The 12,149-nt window shown below is 40.3% G+C and overlaps 1 protein-coding gene across 10 annotated transcripts in view; it reads right to left on the bottom strand.

Annotated features, from left to right (window-relative positions):
* ST3GAL6 (ST3 beta-galactoside alpha-2,3-sialyltransferase 6) overlaps window positions 1–12,149 on the bottom strand; it is a 79,747-nt gene that overhangs the window by 58,126 nt on the left and 9,472 nt on the right. For 4 of the 10 annotated variants that reach the window (XR_009519233.2, XR_011246443.1, XR_011246444.1 and 1 more), the window contains exon 1: window positions 1,501–2,485. The exons of 4 other annotated variants lie outside the window; for them this stretch is intronic. The gene's annotated coding sequence lies outside the window, so the exon portion shown is untranslated. Of the gene's footprint in view, window positions 1–1,500; window positions 2,487–12,149 lie in introns of those variants that run through there. 2 more of the 10 variants (XM_060010522.1, XM_060010524.2) reach the window with 2 other exon arrangements.

The following is a 12,149-nucleotide window of genomic DNA, read 5'->3' as shown; positions in this document are numbered from 1 at the left end:
AAGCAAATGCCAGGGTCAGTCAGCAACATCTAACAAGTTAACGATGAAGAGTTGAATACCTGTTAGCCCTAGGCTAGAGAATGGAGGAAGAAGAAAAAACAGTGCAACAGACGGCAATACAACTAGGTTAAATTTTCTGAACACTTATGTGACGAAACTTTTCTAAATGCTCTTGGTATATAATTCTTTTAATCCTCAAAATGATCCCTTAAGAAAGGTCATTCCTATCATACAGATGAAGACGCTAAAGCACAAAGAAGTTATAATGTACCCAAGGATACCCAAGTAGTAAGTGGTGGAGCTGGGATTTGAACCCAGGCACATACCAGAATCCATGCTCTTCACCATTAGGTTATAAGGACTCAAAATATTTCCATATTCTTGATGCAAGGAGATGTATAGATTGACAGGAAAGGCAGTCCCAGAAATCTCCAAGATGATTATAGCCCAGATTTCCTTCGATTAAGATGTTTCTGGCAGTAAGAAACCTGAAGATCCAGCCTTACATTCAGCCTGCATTCACAGTGCTCAAAAGTTCTGCAAGACCAGTGCGTCAGGACACTAGGGAAGGACTTTGAATCCACTCATAATCTTGGTATGAACAATGAAGAGCTCAAGAGATTCCCAAGGACTAAATCCCAAAACCACTGTAAATGCCCAGATGTACCAGTAGTACTAAAGCATAATACTGTAAGTCAATAAGTGTCCTTCATAAAATGATTTCCAAACAAAGCAGTTGCTAGTAGTAACTAGTAGTTACTACTAGTAGTAACTGCTAGTAGTAACCGCTAGTAGTTACTACTAGCGGTTACTACTAGCAGTTACTACTAGCAGTAGCTAGCAGTAACAAATTTGCTAGTAGAATAACTGTTCTCTGATGAACCTCAACAAATCAGAAAGGCTATGGATTCATGGGTAAAACATAGAGTTAATTCCTAGAAGACATTTGAGCTCCAGAGCTTTCTCAGAATGAATTTATAAATAGGTGTAAATTTGTACATGGGATTCCAGGCATAGTAAGGAGAATATACACACAAATTATATTAAGGTACTTCAATGAAATTATTACTAATTGTAGCATTAAAGACAGAGAGGGAACTAGAGTTCATTCTAACAACGCTGGTTAACAGCACTTGCTACAATAGTTGTGATGCATGTAATGTTCTAGTTGTAACTTCAGTTTACTTACTCTTTCACTTCCATGTTGGTTTAGAACAGTCCCAAAAAGGCCCATTTAGACTGAGAATGAAAATAATAATTAAAACTTTCATAGCTCAATTTTGGGATATGCTAAAGAGTCACTGGTTACCTAATATGTAGTTTCATAGGCCCTCTCTGGTCACCTGTTAAACTAGTAAGAGATAAATTAACAGGCAGCTGTATACAAAGAAGGAGAGGGTAAAGTCACCTGCCAGAGGGAAACACTGTATAAAAATATTTCAAGTGTTCCAACTTAACAGCTAGGAAGTCTGAGAAGACAGTCCTGTTGCCTTTGCTTACCTACTCTTTTAGGGGTCTGTTCCCAAAGGCCCTCTGTCCCCTGAGGATGTAGAATGTGGTAAGGGTGCCGGAGGCCCAGGAGGCTGCTGCTAAATTCTTGGAGCCTCTCCACTAGAAATTATCCAAGACAAAAAGGTCGTGCTGCTTCTTCACTTGTAAGTGCTGAAATAAAACACAAAGGTTGCATGCTTATAAGGATGGTTCGGCTACCCGAGAAAAATCTTAAGCCATTAAAAAAAACTTTGAATGAAAATACTACTTTAGTAAACTCACTACTGGCCCGTCCCAAAATGCTCTGCAGGGTGATGTAATTACCAAAAACAAAACAAAAACAAAAATCCAACAGCAAAACCGGCTGCATATATTACATGACTGTAGCCCATGACTGGTTATGCACGCGATCCAGCTTAGTCTCCTTGAAAAAAATAACATATCCAGCTCAATTAATCCAGAGCAACCCGGTAATGAAAGAACCATCTGTCTTCTTTTTCAGCTTCTCTCCACACGTACACACAGCTTTATTGTTCAATGCAGAGGTGAGAGAAGGAGCTGCTGGAAAACCTTCTGAAGAGGAAAGGGAGGGAGGGAGACAGGAGAATGTGGAGGAAGGTCAAGAAGAACAAAAATATCCAGAAGGAAGTGAGGGGAAAGGAAGTGTGGGAAGTTAGAACAGCAACTACTTTAACAATGTGCCATGGGCTACCTTCTCCAAAAAATTTTGAAAAAAAAAATCTCAAATGCTCCTGCTGTAGCTTTTCTTACACAAGACTAAATAATCCTGATACAAAAACAAACAAAACAAACAAAACTGCATGCTTTGTATTTCTTGGGTTAGTAGAAAGTGTCATTTAAAAAAAAATTTTAGGAAACAAATATCAAAAAACAAAACCAACAAAAATATGGCAAATATTTTATTTTAGAACCCATTGATGAACTGATGTCCTACAATAAGAAAGTGATTATGCTTAATTAAGAAAATCATAGATCGCGCTTCCCTGGTGGCGCAGTGGTTGGGAGTCCGCCTGCCGATGCGGGGGACGCAGGTTCGTGCCCCGATCCGGGAGGATCCCACGTGCCACGGAGCGGCTGGGACCGTGAGCCATGGCCGCTAGGCCTGCGCGTCCGGGGCCTGTGCTCCGCAGCGGGAGAGGCCGCAACAGTGAGAGGCTCACATACCAGAAAAAAAAAAAAAAAGAAAAAAAAAAGAAATCAGTTGATGTGCTGAATTGTGGATTACAGGGGACTTTTTTTCTTGAAAGTTTAAAATTTATGGAGAAACAGAAAATGCTTATTTTCATATATCTCTATATGCATATATATCTATATGCAGCATATATCTGTATATGCTGACTGACCCCGGCATTTGAAGTGCTAAGCAGTTGGTGCATTTAGAAACCAGAAGAAAGGCAAAGCGGTGCTCTTTAGTGGCAATTATTATAATTAGAAGTCTCCACCACAAGACAGAATTTTGAACCTAAGGAAATTATGGGTCATGATAAAGTTGAGCCTCAAAATCATTCTCCCTAAATGTATAGAAAGTACAACTCCTGGGTTCCTATGATCTTCAACCTACTACTAGCTACTACCAGCTGGAGTAAAGGAGCAATCACAAATTTGAAATAGAAAGGTTAGTAAAGAAAGCCCAAACAATGTCACACCAGGAACAACTAGAGGGATGGGGATTTAGTTACACCTGGAGAAGCTTAAATCAAGGAAGGAAAACAAAAATGGCTATTCTCGCGTCTGTATGGCCTTCATGAAAAAGAGGCGTTAGCCTGGTACTGAATGCTGCAGGGAGTTAAGCCAAGGCCAGTGAATGCAATATTCGAGGACTTTGAGCTCCACAGGGAAGAAGTTGCTTAGGTTGCCTAAAGATAATACAGGTTCCATTGCTGGATAATGAGTCACTTGTTACTAAAGATGACTGTTTTAAAAACCACTTGGAAAAAATTAATTAATTAAAAGAAATAAAAACTACTTGGGAGGGCTTTGGATAGTAGTGCTTAATAAACTTTAATGTCCATTAACATCACCTGAGCATCTTGTTAAACTGTAGATCCTTATTCGGTAGGGCAGGTGGGGACTAAGAATATGCATTTCTAGTGAGTTCCCAGGTGGTGCCAATGCTGATGTAGCTTGGTTACGAGCATTAGAATGTTATTTAAACCAGTGTTTCCCAAAGTGCAATCTTCTAACCATATGGCTTCAAAAGTACTCCAACCCTGATGTGGGGGCAGACGATTAATAGGTAAAGTAGCTATTAGCAGAATTGTGCAGGCACACACCTTCAAATTAAAAATAAAAAGGGTGTATGGTGGTATCTTCCAGTACCCCCCAGGTGAAACTTTTGAACAATAACTAATTTTGTCCAATTTTAAAGAATACATGTTTCATTTCAATTAAAAAAGGATTTAAAAATGATGCTTTTACTCCAAGCTTGGTAAATAACTGAAGCCAAATAAGCGTGTCCTGATGAATGAATGAGTATATGCTCAGCATTAAAAATGCAGTGACTTATGATTTCAGTATACAATAGTTAACAGAGAAGTAGGATAAGACAAAATATGGCTATAAAGTAATTTTTCCCAGTGATTTGTGTTACAAAATCATTTGCCTCCAAAGGTGGTGAGGGTAGACTCCTAAGGCTACATTTGTAGTCTTCTTTTTCAACGTAGGGCCTTGCATTATTTTCCTAGCCCTGAAATTTCACCTCCCCACCACCCCATCTGGGTCAAAAAATTCTTTCAATGCTTTGAAAGTTTCTTTCTTGTTCATATTTTGCTCAGCTCCCTACTTATCTCATAAATTTGGGCTTTTAATCAGATCAAAATTCTGTGTGATGTCTTTCCTGGGGAAATATGCTAATATCTGAACACACAGACCTTCCTCAAATTTTAAAGCCTTCTTAGGTTTCTCTCCCAGAGTAAATAAACCCACAACTAAGAAGGAACCAGTTTCCTGTCTTTCCTCCCACTCTGTAAGTTCTCCTTCCAAAGGGTTTACTGTTTTATAGTTTGCTTAAAAGTTATAAGTAACATTCCATCTGACTTACAAAAGCCCTTTTTTTCAAGCTACTTATTACATCAGTTTATTCTGAATGAACCTAGCTTATTCTGCTCCTTGAGACGCATCATTTCCTGTTTGTTAGTTCCTCTTTTGCTACTTTTAAAAGAAAAAAGTCAGTTAGCTTGAGGGTAAATGATCAGATGAGCATGTATCAAATCTTAAGATTAAAGCAGTTGGAAATGTTCCTGCTTTCCACAGTAAATGAAAGTATGTGATGATACTTATGTTACTATCCATCAGATGACCCTCCAAAGTCAAATTACAAATATGATGCGAATCTTAATTTGGGGTATCTTATGATTTTTATTACAAATAAACCAGTACATGCGATACATATTTTTTTATTAAATCATATAGTCCTAGATTTACTTCCAAATACCAGCTAAATTAATCCTCTAGGCAAAGGGAGTCAATTCATTTCCTAGTAAAATTAACTCTGAAAGTTTTTACCTCTACTATAACTTTGCTGATTTAGTCAATAATTAATTTCCTAATGCCAGCCCTTGTCATAGGCACTGAAGATACAGAAGTGAAGAAGAAAAACAGTCTACAATCCAGGAGAGAAGCAGAAATTAGCAAGTAGTTTTATTACTATTAAGTAATAGTACTTAGAGTTATTACTATATAAGTAAGTATTAAATTACAATTGTGGTCTGACAAGCAACTGACCCAGGTGGGGAAGGACAGGGAGCTTCTCGGAGGAATTTGAGAAAATTCACAGAGAACTCCTCTGAGAAGGAGTTAACCAGAAGAAATCAGGGTGGAAATGAAAAGCATCCCAGTCAGAGGAAACAGCATTTGCGAAGATTCTGAAGCGAAAATGAAAACAGTTCACCAGAAGAATTGAGGTTGCTGATAATAGGAGTAAGCATGAAAATGATAAGAGCTAATCTTTGTTGCATGCCCTACGACATGCATGAACTCATAGAACCCTCACAACAGTGCTAAGATGGGCCTGTTATTCTAATTTTGTAAATGAGGAAACTGAGAGGCTTAGAGAAGTTAACTTGTCCAAGGTCTCAAAGTTAGGTGTCAAGCCAGGGGTTGGGCTAGGCAGTTGTAGGCAGTAATCTAGGCAGTAATCTAATAATTCAGATTATTCTGAATCTGTAAGCTATTCTAGCTTTCCAAGGAGCCAGATCAACTTGGAGCTTTCCTCATCTTCAAGATTCATTCTGTCAATTTTCATTTTTCACAGAATAATATTGTGAAATATAAATGTATTGGAATAGCTTCAGTCCCATTCCCAGAGTCTTTATAAATGTATGGTTCCTAGGTTGGAATCTAATTAGGAAATATTACATCGAATTTTTTCATTACAAAAATGTTAACAGGGACTTCGCTGGTGGCGCAGAGGTTAAGACCCCGTACTCCCAATGCAGGGGGCCCAGGTTCGATCCCTGGTCAAGGAACTAGATCCCACATGCATGCCTCAACTAAGAGTTTGCATGCCACAACTAAGGAGCCCGTGTGCCACAACTAAGGAGCAGGTGAGCCGCAGCTAAGACCCAGAGCAAGCAAATAAATAAATATGTATTTTTTAAAAACCCATTAACAGAAGTCCAAATGTTAATATAACAAATGCCCATGAACCCATTAACCAAAATAACCATATCTTCTCAGGGATTTTTTTTTAATGGAGATTTATGTTCCCCTCCTTACCATGTTCCTCTTCTCTGAGAGGCAACCACTATCACAAATTTATGTACTTTTTATTCACACATGTGTACACACCCACATGCATTCGAAAACATTATGTGGTATGTAATATTGTTTAAAGTAATGTTTAACATTGACATAACAAATACATACTATTCTGAAATTTGCGTTTTTCACTCTACACTTTTGGTTTTGAGGTCCATCCATATTGATGCATAAAGGTCTTGTTCATTCTTTTTAAGTTCTGTAGAGTATCCTATCAACCAAATATATCACAAAGCTTTCCATTCCCTACCAGAGACAGTTAGGTTGTTTTCAGAGAACTGCTAATCTAAATGTCATTTTGGAGCAAAATCTTCTTTTTTCTCCAATCTAGAAAAAACAGTTTACTAAGACAGTGAAACTTACAAATTGCTAGAAATACTTTAAAATTGAAATCTCACTTTTGCATAGAGTCTTTTTTCTAAAACATAAACTTTGATCATTCAGGTTGTTTAAAACTACGTAGATATTTAAGATACCATGACTCTCTGAAAACGGGAAGTTAATAGTATTTTTTTAAAAAAAGTACATTTCTAGGTAAGGTGAATCTATAATCATCCTGTCGAAAACAAAACACACTGAAGAAAAAGTGGATGCTGAAAATAGCCTTCTTACAATCACTTTCTTTTTCTGATAACCACACTGACTAGGCAGAAAAGTTAGAGCATTTGAGCAAGTAGATAAACAAACCAAAGGTCTCTCTGGAATGCTTTGTTCAGTGTTTTGGCCAGAACATAATCCAAGGTACAACCTCACAGAGAGATAACCAAATTTCTCTTTAGAACTGAGGGATTGGGAAGTGCCTACTATGAGCCAGAGTCAATGCGGAAGAAAGTGGACAATTAAGCAAAACAATGAAATGCCAGGTCTTTCACCCTGAAGTCTTTAGACCCATAAACAGTGTGACTATACACAATGATCTATTGACGTTAATGAAAATTTTTAGCTCAAGGACATTGTAACAAGGTTTATCATCTAGCATAAACTGAAGTCAAGTCTACGTCTATGGGTTTCCTATCCCTTTAGCATCATTTTCTATAAAGAATCTGAGAAAACCTCAAAAGGCAGATGTTTTAAAATATAGATAAATGTTTACTAATGGCTGCATTCTTTACACTATAAAACAACCTAGTCTCGGGAATTCCCTGGCAGTTCTTGGCGTTTTCCCTGCCAAGACTGGGGTTCAATCCCTGGTTGGGGAACTAAGACCCTGCAAGGCGCAGCTCGGCCAAAAACAAAACTAAGCAAAACAAAACCTAGTCTAAAAGGAGCAAAGGAAATTTGAATAAGAGCATTCTCTTTGAAGGGAGGGGGAAGAAACATCTCTTCTCCTAGCAGATTTCCAAAGAATTGTACACCATCCCCAAGAAGGTGAATAACAAAAGAAATCTGGGTTTCCATTGAAAGGAGTAACTCCAGTGCACTGGGGACCACAATGGAGTCAGACCGTTTGACTCCATGGTCACAATTAGCCAAATGTTTTAGCACATTCCACAGGCGAGAGTCAAGGAGATATCACTTCCTCTAGATCCCTGGTCTCCAGCCCAAGAAAACCCCCTCGGCTTAGGAAAACCTACCCAGGCTTCAGGAGGCAGCTCTGAACTCAACAGAAAATCATCCTACCAGTAGTTCAGTGAAATAACAGGCCAAGCAAATGGAGCAGCTCCATCATCCACTTGTCCATCTGTCCATCCATCCATCCAACACAGATACGTATTACTCATCCATCACATGGCACAAGATCTCAAGGAACAAGGACTGTCTGAACTGACAACACAGATGCTCGAAAGGCAAGTCCATAAAAACACAGACGATTAAACATACCGAACATAACATTTTGCCTAATTCTAACCTCTTACCTGTAGTTTCTAAGTGTACTCTCTTATTATTTTTCAATTAAATAATATGTATATTATAGAGAATACATAGAGAGAGGCCTAAAACATGCAACTTTTTTGCATTCTCCCTCAAAGGGCAAAATATATTGTATGAACAGCAGAAATTAGAGGTTGAGAGACTCTTAGCAAGAGAATAAGGAACCACCAATAGGCCAGGAATGAAAAGTTGAAATGCTTAAACTTTTGAAACTTCCCCGTGTTTATGATATTTTAAAACGTCTGGAGACTTCCCCAGTAGTTACTAGCAGTAAACAATGGCTTCTGAACAGAAAGCAGGGGCAGTTAAAAGGCACATGCACTCTGTAACCACCCTAGGCTACAGACGTATAAGGTGAAGGGAGAGTCTGTACTAAGAGTGTTTAAGGCAAAAGCCACCAGAATCCCTAGGTCCCGAAGCAACAGTACAAAACAACAAAGGAAGTGGCCTGAGTCTATGAAGTCACCCTGGGGACTTAACAACAGTCCCATCCTTATCATTCCCCTCACACCAGAAACTCAGCCCAGAATAAGAAATCGATAAGTTACTGTCAGGCAGTCTAAAACCAATCCTTTGCTGAAGAAAAAAATACTCCATCATCTAATATGCTCTGCCTCGTTCGTTATTACTAACTAAAGCCTAATTGTTGAGCTGCTTTTTGATCTGAGGGCTTTTTTATTTTCTGAAATGAGAACCGGCCTTTGATATGCATAAGTACAACAAAATGAAACCTTTATTTACAGCATGCCATACTATTGGAAATAGGGATTTCATTTAAAGAATAAAGTTCTTTTTGTTTCCTATCAGAGATGATTCTGGATCAGAGGAACTGGGGACAACTAGACGGAGACGGTGGCTCAGTCTGGGTCTGGGAGGATGGATTAAGGACACCTCAGCCGAGACCCAGATAGGCAATGGTGGGAAAGCAGAGAGGGCTGATTTACCAAGCTTGGTCTGGGGTATGTCAGGAAACTAAACTGATTCAGTCTGAAAATACTAGGGAAGAGCAGAGTGAAGAAATAAAGAAAAAGTCATACGAATGTAATGAAACCTTGTCTTCCACAACACAGACGTGGAACAACCAGGGGCAAGACAGGGCACTCTGTGAGCTAGTCCAGACAGGAGCAGCTTCGAAAGGGTGTAGCCAGGGCAATTCCAGAACCAAGGATCAGGTGCCCTCTGGGGGACAGAGAGAAGAGGGGTCAGAGCACCAGGCCCGCCACAGACGCTCTGCATTCATTTTCTAGGGCTGCAACAACAAAGTACCACAAACAGGGCGGCTTACAATAACAGAACTGTATTATCTCACGGTTCTGGAAGCTAGAAGTCCAGAATCTAAGTGTTGGCAGGGCCATGCTCCCTCTGAAACCTGTAGAGGAGAAACCTTCCTCGCCTCTTTCTAGTTTCTGGTGGTTTGCTAGCATTCCTCTGCATTCCCTGGTTTATAGATCATCACTCCAATCCACTGCCTTCACACAGTGCTCTCTCTGTGTCTCTGTCTTCACACAGATGCTTCTTATAAGGACACCAGTCACACTGGACTAGGGGTCCATCCAACTCCAGCATGACCTCATCTTAACTAATTACGTGTGCAATGACCCTATTTTCGAATGAGTTCCCATTCTGAGGTACTGGGAGTTAGAACTTCACCGTGTCTTTTTAGGGAGACAGAGTTGAACCTGTAACACCCTTCTTGATGCCTAGTCCGTACTCTCAGCCAGAGGGACCCTGATGCTCTAGAGTCATTCAGAATACCTGGGTGTTAATTCAAATTAAAAGGAAATAGAGGGCTTCCCTGGTGGCACAGTGGTTGAGAGTCCGCCTGCGGATGCAGGGGACACGGGTTCGTGCCCCGGTCCGGGAAGATCCCACATGCCACAGAGCGGCTGGGCCCGTGAGCCATGGCCGCTGAGCCTGCGCGTCCGGAGCCTGTGCTCCGCAACGGGAGAGGCCACAAAAAAAAAAAAAAAAAAGGAAAGAGAAAAAAAAAATTACCCTATGGTGGTGAAAGTCAGAATGGTGGTTACATTCAAGGAGGGGAGCAGTGACTGTGTGGGAGTACATGGTACACTCCTGGAGGGCAGGTAATGTTCTAGCTCTTCATCCAGAGGCACGTAGCGTGGGTGTGTTCACTGCGAGGAAACGTATCGAACTATACTTAGATGGTCTGTGTATTCCTCTGTATGTCCAATATATTTCCATAAGAACTTTACTTTTTAAAAAAAAAGAGAGAGAGAGAGAAATTGGAGCTGTCCAAGAAATAGAGGTGTTGGCAGCCTAGGCAGAACCCCAGAAAAAGGCATTACCTGGGAGTAGCCCCAACCCAAGAGTTGGCTGCTCAGCTGTGCTGGTTCAGACATTTGAGTGGTCAGTTTACCTGAGATGTTCAACTCCCAGGAGCTGGTGTATAAATGGAAATGTCAAAGTAATTCACTTATAATGAGAAAAATATAAGAGCCAAGGAGTACATATATTTAAACTGGAAGATTGACAACTTCTACAGGCAAATCCCTGGGTGATAAGAAAAGTTGTTTGATTACCACAGACCTATAAGAAGGATACATTCTTCCCTCAGTAGTGCTGGAAACGCAGTAAGACACTTTTTGATCTGCCCTCTGTTTTCCTAGCCTCCTTGCGGACCTCTCCCACACATTCCATTTTCAGGCTAATTACACCTCAAGTAAATTCCAGTGTTTTTTTTTTCTTTCGCATCTAATTTTCTTCTGGGAATTTTACACTCTTATGTTTAGGGAGTTTTCAGTCCTATTGCTTAATCGCTAAGCAAGAGAAATCAACACCAAAAGACAGAGTTAAACTACACTGGACACCACTCAGACTTTGTAGAAAACATATTTCTGTCATAAAAACACATTAGATTTTCTAGAATTAAATATAATTCAGACATTTAACATCAGACATTGCATAAGCTCTAAATAACATATTGATGTATCAAAAACTAACTGATGGGGCTTCCCTGGTGGCTCAGTGGTTAAGAATCCGCCTGCCAATGCAGGGGACACGGGTTCGAGCCCTGCTTCAAGAAGATCCCACATGCTATGGAGCAACTAAGCCCGTGCACCACAACTATTGAGCCTGCGCTCTAGAGCCCGCGAGCCACAACTACTGAAGCCCGCACACCTAGAGGCCATGTTCCGCAACAAGAGAAGCCACCACAATGAGAAGACTGCACACTGCTATGAAGACCCAACACAGCCAAAAATAAATAGAATAAAATAAATTAATTAAAAAGAAAACCAAACTGAATGTTGCCTTAAAAATGGGAGCGGGGAGGGCTTCCCTGGTGGCGCAGTGGTTGAGAATCTGCCTGCTAATGCAGGGGACACGGGTTCGAGCCCTGGTGTGGAAGGATCCCACACGCCGCGAAACAACTAGGCCCGTGAGCCACAACTACTCAGCCTGCGCGTCTGGAGCCTGTGCTCCGCAACAAGAGAGGCCGTGATAGTGAGAGGCCCGCGCACCACGATGAAGAGTGGCTCCCGCTTGCCACAACTAGAGAAAGCCCTCGCACAGAAACGAAGACCCAACACGGCAAAAAAATAAAATTAATTAATTAATAAACTCCTACCCCCAACATCTTCTTTAAAAAAAAAAAAAATGGGAGGGAGAGGAGGAGAGGGGTAAAAAAAAGGGAGTGGAGAGGGGGAAAAGGAAGCCAAACATTAACTGCAATGCAAACAAAGAAATAAAAATCAAATATTGATCAAATTGTACACACAAATTATCAATCACATAATTATAGAAGACGAAGCTGTGGAGCTCTTGGGTGTGAAATGTATTAGGGAGGTACTCAAAGTTTCAAGGCTACGAATTTGTAATGGTCCTCTGGTCTGTTCTTGGATGTCTCTGTCCTGTTGAAGTCCCTCTCTACTCTCAACTTTCATATGGAAACCCAGGCTTCAGAAGTCTCAAATGATACTTCACAATTTTTTTTTTTTTTTTTTTTTTTTTGCTGCACTGCACATGCCTTGCAGGATCTCAGTTCCCCA

The sequence above is a fragment of the Delphinus delphis genome, chromosome 4, assembly GCF_949987515.2.
Source record: "Delphinus delphis chromosome 4, mDelDel1.2, whole genome shotgun sequence".
NCBI lineage: Eukaryota > Metazoa > Chordata > Mammalia > Artiodactyla > Delphinidae > Delphinus > Delphinus delphis.
Note: the sequence above shows the minus strand (reverse complement) of the source record. Positions and strands in the feature narration are given on the sequence as shown.